The sequence below is a fragment of the Pollicipes pollicipes genome, unplaced genomic scaffold (genome assembly GCF_011947565.3).
Source record: "Pollicipes pollicipes isolate AB1234 unplaced genomic scaffold, Ppol_2.1 Scaffold_6138;HRSCAF=7277_pilon_pilon_pilon, whole genome shotgun sequence".
Lineage (NCBI taxonomy): Eukaryota > Metazoa > Arthropoda > Thecostraca > Pollicipedomorpha > Pollicipedidae > Pollicipes > Pollicipes pollicipes.
In genome coordinates this window covers 7,228,872-7,236,976 of record NW_023596818.1, presented here as the reverse complement: position 1 = coordinate 7,236,976, position 8,105 = coordinate 7,228,872, and the positions used below count along the sequence as shown (strand labels likewise).

General features: G+C 49.0%; 4 non-coding genes across 4 annotated transcripts; 3 read left to right on the top strand and 1 right to left on the bottom strand.

Annotated features, from left to right (window-relative positions):
• The first annotated feature begins 3,390 nt into the window (after positions 1–3,390).
• TRNAA-AGC (transfer RNA alanine (anticodon AGC)) lies at positions 3,391–3,463 on the top strand. The gene has a single exon. It is a non-coding gene; the product is annotated as a tRNA-Ala (tRNA).
• A 2,209-nt stretch (positions 3,464–5,672) lies between these two features.
• Positions 5,673–5,745, bottom strand: TRNAA-AGC (transfer RNA alanine (anticodon AGC)). The gene has a single exon. It is a non-coding gene; the product is annotated as a tRNA-Ala (tRNA).
• A 155-nt stretch (positions 5,746–5,900) lies between these two features.
• Positions 5,901–5,973, top strand: TRNAV-AAC (transfer RNA valine (anticodon AAC)). Its single transcript has one exon. It is a non-coding gene; the product is annotated as a tRNA-Val (tRNA).
• A 1,844-nt stretch (positions 5,974–7,817) lies between these two features.
• On the top strand, positions 7,818–7,890 carry TRNAA-AGC (transfer RNA alanine (anticodon AGC)). The gene has a single exon. It is a non-coding gene; the product is annotated as a tRNA-Ala (tRNA).
• Positions 7,891–8,105: the final 215 nt, after the last annotated feature.

Sequence of the window (8,105 nt, the reverse complement as noted above, 5' to 3'; positions counted from 1 at the left end):
CAGAAGTTCGTGAGCAGCATAGGCGTAGTAACGGTGGCACGTGGGTGTGCCCACCATTTCCGAGAATGCTGAGCATTAAGCCTATAACGATGCATGGAAAGAATTGGCTGGAATGGCGGATGATACTTCTGTGGGTAACGTCCTAGGACAGATCAAACGCCGCGACTGCAAATTATGCTGCATCAGCTCTCACATTCCGCTGAAATTCGGTTTCCGGGCATGATCTAATGATCTAATAATCTAAGGCATCAATTCGAGTGAGCAATTTCTAGCCCTCCCCGGCGTACAGTTTAAAACTGATACTCTCGGGCAGTGTTGTGTCCAGTGTAAACAAGGTCCTAGCCAGAGAAGGTGGATCAGAGTGGGCCCAGCTGTTGCATCGTTCTCTCCGGACTACGATTTACTGTATACCAGAGGCCTATAGCGGGTGTCATTCGCGCGGCCGCCTGCCGCATTCCACAAACGAGCTGGCTCCCGCCTTGTCCGTCAGCTGGCGCCAGTGGCGCGCTCAGGGGGCGTTAGACGGGGTCGCCGACTGAGACATCGTCAGGGTGAGGGATAAACGGGGATCATGACATGCTCGGCGGGTAATTTGCAGTGAACGTGCTGCTTGTTTTAATCTTCCAGTGGACGCCATCCCAAAGTCATCTTGCACTACTTCAGTTTTCTCCGAGTTCACTTGCTGGCCGCCTTAGTGCGTTTATCCTTATGTCGTGATCAATTTTTCGTGTCATAATGCTTGACTTGACCTAATGCAACTGTCACCGTCCACCACCATCCCCTACCTTTGCCTCTTCCCAGTGTACTGGGTGTACTTACGTCGGATGTCGAAATTAGAACCTTTTCTGACGTGGTTTTGTGAAACGGACGTAATCCTCGACTAACATGTGCTCCCAGATAGTTGCACACAAGGAGTTGCGCACGGCTTTTTTCCATGCAGATTTTTCGCGTAATAGCATTTTGTTACAAACATTCCCCGACAAACATTTCACCATATTGTGTTTATATGTGCATGCTAATTACACAGGACCTTTTGTCATTACAAACTATATACCTTGCGTACTTCCTCCTGACGGACATGAGGCATACGGACATTATCCTACGAATAATTGTCATGCGTTCTTTTGTTCGATCATTCTCTGAACTTTCAGGGTAGGAAATCAGTGAACGGGGGTCACACGCATCCCTTAACATGCGCCCGGGTGGCCGGCTAGATACCCTTCGTTTGGGTGGGGGAGGGGGTCAATTCGGCCCCCTGCCTAAGATCTCGGGAACTAAGAGAGCTAGAGACACCAAATTTCAGGGTGTGCCGACCTGTACGTGAACTCACTTTGGTCAAAGTTTGAGGTTCCTAGCTCATGACCTTCGGTCAAATATGGTCAAACAAGATCAAATTCCAGGTTTGTCTCCAAAGCGCCCCCAGAACCTAGATAACCATTTCTGAGCAAAAGATCACATGATTATTCAAGGTCAGTGACCTTGTTTGACCTTTTTAAAGTCATGGTGACCAAAATCATACAAGGCTGCTCTGAATTTTGCATTTGAACAAGCGATAGGTTACGCCAGGCAGCATGTCTAAAAATAAATATTTAAAACCTGGGTCGTTTTAGGTCAGTGACCTATTCTGACCTCTAAGAATTTCATGGAAGATGTATAATGCGGTTCCTGCCATCACTTAATTTGAAATGAGCACCAGGAACTACCCCATACGGCAAACCCTAGAGAAATAAACAGGCTGATTTTGACCTTGGTTTGACCTTCGACCTGACTTTAGGTCGACGTCATTTGCTCATGCAATATTTTTGTTGCCTAAGAAAGCATCTGTATGATGTATGGCTGCGTCGAACACTTAGTTTTTGCATCAGATTGAACGATTCCCTAAAAATCGACTTCGCTGAAACCACAACCTGACTTTGACCTGCCATAGGTCAGCGACCTTACAAGTTACATATAGATTTTGGATACCAGATGATCCGCCATTCAATTATCTACAGCTATGCAAAATTTGGTGCGGCTGCGCCGTGCCGTTCGGAAACCATTTTGGAAAAACCTTTGGGGGGGGGGTCAATTTGACCCCCCCTACCCCAGCGCATGTTAATGTAAAAAACAAAATTCACAGAGCTTGGAGCCTGAACGTTATCAAATGCGAAAAAATCAAGTGGCAAAAAAGTCAACCGCCTTAAAGGCAGCACTCCAACAACCAAATGTAAAGAAGTCAAGCAATAAAAGTCAGCTGAGCCAAAAGTCAAAGGAGATAGAAGATAAATGAATGAGAGGAAAACAGGCTGTAAATCAAAAGGGAGCAATGTAATGTTAATTAAGTCCGCGGTTACACCATGATTGCTGTGTAAAACCGGCGCGGGGGTAGTCGACCATGTGCATATGTGGCAGCGCTGTACCTTTTCAGATTTGAGGGTTTGCAGGGATGTGTAGCGATGGACTAAGTCGCGAACATTCGTCCTTGAAATGCAAAGTCAGCTGGCTTTCTGGAGCTGCGGGGTATCGGTCCCCGTACCTCTCACATGTTAAGCGAGCGCTCTACTGCTTAAGCTACAGACCCGGTGATATTTACATATGATGTGAACAGCTGGGACGCCATGGCTGGCCGACTGTTGTTCACTAACACGAGGAAGGCCCCCGGTTCGATCCCGGGCGGAAACAGCGTTTAGCTGGTAGCACCGCAAGAGTGTAAAACACGTCCAACACAGATTATGCAGAGCAGGTGCTCTAGTGGAAGCGGTACGATGGCAACGTACATGATCAAGGCATGTCTGTATTAGAAAAGATTTGCTGACCCACCAGCTCGCAACATCTGGGATGTCGTAATCTCTCTCAGCGCATTGAAACGTCTCCGAGCTGTAGCTCAAGCGACGGCGCCGCCGTCGGACATGTTCGCTAATTGTCAGCGTTGCTGTTATCGGGGATGACGTGATGTGCATGCATGACGATAAACTATCCAACTTACCCGCAGCCAAACGCAGCCGAAGGCGATGGTTTATCACGCGTTCAGCTGAGCGACTGGAAACCTCAAACTAAATGTGTTCCGAATGATTTTGTCACATAGCGTATGCAAGGCAGAGAAATGGTTTGAACACATCGCTTCGGAGGCTTGGTTTGCCACGCTTCCACACTTGTTTGAACCTATCGGTTCAAATTGCGAAGCCGGGGGGGGGGGGGGGGGGGGGTTAGGGCGATCGACTGCTACAGGTCATGCAGCCACTACACCACGGAAACGCCCGTTGACGCTCGGCGGGCCGGTCTTTTCGGAGACGAGGGCCGACGGCTGACCTAGATATGACCGGCTCTCCGGGGGCGGGTCCACCTCAAATGAAGGCTGACCAGTCGGTCAGCCATGGCGTCCGACTTTTCACTTAATGGGTGAATATCACCGGGGCTGTAGCTCAAGTGGTAGAGCGCTCGCTTAGCATGTGAGAGGTACGGGGATCGATACCCCGCAGCTCCAGAGAGTGGGTTTTGGGCTTAACATCCACGGCCGGTCGGGGTTTTTCCAGTGATTCCATCTCCCAGGAAATCCAAAGGGAGGATATATCGTTGCCACCTTTGGCAACCGGCCAAACGGAATACTATAAAGGGGAGAAAAAGTAGAATTGCGTGAATGTAAGTTGAAGGGAAACCTTAAAAACAGGTAAATTGCATGTAAAAGTTAATAAAGCAATAGTTATCAAGGTCAAAGTTAGCAGGTCTCAGAAAGCAAATAAGTTAAAACAACTCCTCGGCCGCCCAAGCGGAGGCTCACTTCTGACCAAATCCTGGGCATTCGGCGCCCTCCACACAGCCGTGACGCCTGTTTGTGTCATTCATTTGCAGCCTGGGACTCATCTGTCCATATCAATGCGGGGAAGCAGACCCCCTCCCTTCCATGCATGGTTTTCAACCTCTCAATACGTTTTACAAGGCTCCATTCCTCGATAGCAACGTTGGTATTAAGACAAGATAACACACAGAAAAAGTACGTATGCACTAATTGCGTCCGCAATTGTTCATAAGTAATTGTACGTCAGGTATAAAGTTCGGGTGGCCGAAGTACGTACGGGCAGGTTTGTTGCTATGGTATTAAAGATGTATGAAAAAGGCTCTTATTGACAACAGAACGTCAGGTCAAAATTTCGTGAGAAAAAGTGCCTATGCATCACATACATACGCAAATTGTTCGTAACGAATTGAACGTACGCGGATTTTCGTAACGTATAAAGCGAGTTTGACATTAGATGATACGCAAAAGCTCGTAAACAACAAAGGCTTGGTATTGGTGGTTCTTGGGTGTACCCCCAGTCTCCGAGAATCCTGCACATTAAGCCTATGACGATGCTTAGAGAGAGAGTTGATTTAGGAATGGTGGATGATACCGATATGGGTAATGTTCCGGGGCTGATCGACCACCAGGACAACAAATCATGTAGTATCAACTCCCACAGTTCGCTGAAATCGGGTATCTGGGAATGATCTGAGGCATGAATTTGGGTGCGCAATTTCTAGGTCTACCCGGCGCACAGTTTAAACGTGGTTCTCTTGTTCAATGTTGCGTCCGATGTAAACAAGTTCCTAATCAGAGGAGATGCATCAAAGGGGTCCAGCTGTTGTTCCGCTTTTTCTAGAATCCTACTTACTTCATATTAGCAGTCTATAGCGGGTGTCATTCACGGGTCTGCCTGCCGCATACCACAAGCGAGCTGGCTCCCGCCGCGTCCGTCAGCTGGCGTCAGTGGCGCGCTCAGGGGGCGCCAGGCGGACTCGCCGACTGAGACATCATCAGGGTGAGGGATGAACGAAGATCACAGCATATTCGGCCGATGGTCTGCAGTGAACATGCTATTCATAGCTTAATCCCCCAGTCAGCGCCATCTCAGGGTCACCTTGCGCTGCCTCAGTTTTTCCGAGTTCATTTGCTGGCCGCCTTAGAGCGTTCATGCTTATGCCATAAAAAGCTCGGCTGGTCATAATACTTTCCCTAACCTAATGCAATTGTCACCGTCCACCACCACCCCCAGCCCTCTACTCTCACATGATGTGGTGGTTCCCCTGCACATCCCTTGCCACCCCCTATCCCGTACATCGCTGACGAGCGTTTGCGTACAAACTTTGTGTACTGGGAGTACGTACGTCGGATGTCGAAATGCGAAACTTTTCTTACGTGTTTTTGTCAAACGAACATAACACTCCACTAATGTTTGCTCCCGAACATTTGTGCACGAACAGCTGTTCATGACACTTTCCCATAGGGAATTTTGCGCGGAGTAACATTTCTTTACGGACTTTTCCGACAATCATGTACCATATCATCTTTGCATACACATCCTTTCTATATGCGACCGTTTGCCGTTACGGACTTTATATCTTTAGTACTTTATCCTGACGGACATTAGGAATGCGAACATTATCCAATGAACAATTGCCTTGCGTTCTTTTGTACGATCATTCTTTGCGTACGATCATAACGATTCCCTCCCCCCCCCCCCCCAAAAAAAACACAGGCCTTGGAGCGGCATAATTAACTGCGAAGAAGTAAAATGGCAAGAAGCCAAACGGTTTAAAAACAACACTCCGCTAAGCCACATTTGGCAGCGTTATATCCTGGTTTTGGACATGCAGGGGTACGAAGTAACTGGACGAAGTCTCGAACGGCCCTCGCTGCAAGTCCAAAACTCACGTATTGGAGCTGCGGGGTATCGATCCCCGTACCTCTCACATGCTAAGCGAGCGCTCTACCACTTGAGCTACAGCCCCGGTGACATTTCATTTGATGTGAAAAGTTTGACGCCATGGCTGACGGACTGGTCAGCCTTCATGTGAGGTGGACGCGCCCCGTAGAGCTGGCCATGTCTAGGTCAGTCGGTCGGGTCCTGTCTCCCGGCCGGCCGGCTCGTCTGGCGCTGCCAGGTGTTTCCGTGGTGTAGTGGTTATCACATCCGCCTAACACGCGGAAGGCCCCCGGTTCGATCCCGGGCGGAAACAGCGTTTAGTTTGTAGCAACGCTGCAGTTATTGCGCAAGGCAGAGCCAGACACGTCCACAACAGACAGATCCGCGCGGGATGTAACCATCAGCTTGCATTGTGAAGGATGGACATATGTAGCGGCAACAAAAATTGATGCATTCTTTGGCTTAGCAAGAATGGCAGATGGCTGGGCTTGCTCGCGGCATCGGCACCCATCGGCACGCTGTGCATACCGTTTACGTTGGCGCAGATCCGTAAATTGAAGCGCTTTAAACAAGCGTCGAGGCAGTGGGGGAAAAGTAGCAAAATGAAGCTACGCTTCAAGTCATTTCCGTGACGTGCATGCGCTACATGGGGAAAAAATTCGAACTAACAGAAACTCAGTTGAAGTCTTCAGTCGCTTAGTTGACGTGTGATAGACTCATCGCCTTCGGCCGGGAGTAAGTTGGATAGCTATGCACATGTACGTGACGTCATTCTAGATGACTGCAACGTCGACAATTAGCGAACATTGTCAACTTGAACATTGAGGATGGTTTAATGGTAGGCGGCACGAGGATTACCCACATGAATAAGACATGTAGCACGGAAGTGATGTGCTGCCTCGTCAGCTGGCAATTTCTAGCTTGTCCCATAACTTCTCGCAAGGCGGGTAAGACCGTACTGCCGTCGGACAACGTTCGATGATTGTCGATGTTGCAGTTTTCTATGATGACGTGACGTGACGTGGCATGCATGCGCGTCCAACTTACTTTTTAAATAAATGTATTCCGAATGGTTTGCATTGGTGACTGGGTTCATAGTACCTGCTAAGCATAGCTTGTTGCGTGTACCCCGAACCCACCACCCAAGTCGTGCAGTCCAGTTCAACGGATAGCTTTGCCTACGCCCTTGCGTCAGACAGGAATGCGGAGGGTTTTACGTGCCGCGCAATGCTGCGACACGGCCGCCCCGGGCCTGGGTTGAGCCTTGTTGGCCAGTTGCCAGCTGATCTTTTTCATTTCATTCGTGCCAAACGATACGCCCGCTCGGAGATTCGTACCCAGTGCTGCTGGATTAAGAGTCCAGCACATTTCCCCGAGACCACAGTGGCGGCATAGATCGTACATACTTATCAGCTAACTTATCCAACTTGCACTTGTTATACAAGTTATCCAAGGTCAAAGGCGGTGGGTACATCATGACAGCTGAACTACTGAGGACTTCAGCTGAGTTGTTTCTGTTCGCTCGAATGATGTCCTCATGCAGTGTATGCACATCACGGAAATTGCTCGAAATGTCGATATAAAGTACATTTGCCGCATTTCATCACTGTCTTGACCCTTCTTTAAAACTGTCACTTCTAGTAACGAATCTGCGCCAACGTAAGCGTGCAAGGAAAATCACCATCCCTGTTACTTTCGGGTGTCTATGCCGGGAGCGAGCCAATTTATTTTCCACCTTTGCAAATTCAAAGAACGCGTAATGTTTCGTCCGTGTTACATGCGCGTATTCTTCATGGTGCTTTGATCTGTGCGGTCTGATCCGTCTGCTGTTAATTCATCATTAAATTAATTCATTAAACGCTGTTTCCGCCCGGGATCGAACCAAGGGCTTTCCGCGTGTTATGCGGATGTGGTAACCACTACACCGCGGAGACACCTGCTGGTGACTGACGGGCCGGCCGGTCGGGAGACGGGAGTTGACCGACTTACCCAGGCATGACCAGCTCTCCGGGGGCGGGTCTGTCTCAAATTCCCGGTCTGCCTCAACTAGACCCACCTAGTCTACGTGAGGTAGACCCGGAACCAGCTTATAAGTTGTCGATGACCGGTCGGTCAGCCATGGCGTCCCAACTTTTCACATAAGATGTGAATGTCACTGGGGCTGTAGCTCAAGTGGTAGAGCGCTCGCTTAGCATGTGAGAGGTACGGGGATCGATACCCCGCAGCTCCAGCGTGTGAGTTTTGGGCTGAACATCCAGAACCGGTCGGAACTTTGTCCAGTGATTCCATGCCACTGCAATTCCAAAAGGAGGATATAGCGTTGCCGCATGTGGCATTTGGTAATCGGCCGAACTGTAAAAGGGAAGAAAATAAAAGTCATGTGTCATAAAAGTCATTAAAGTCGTACCGTAAAAGGGAAGAAAATAAAAGTCATGTGAAGGGAGG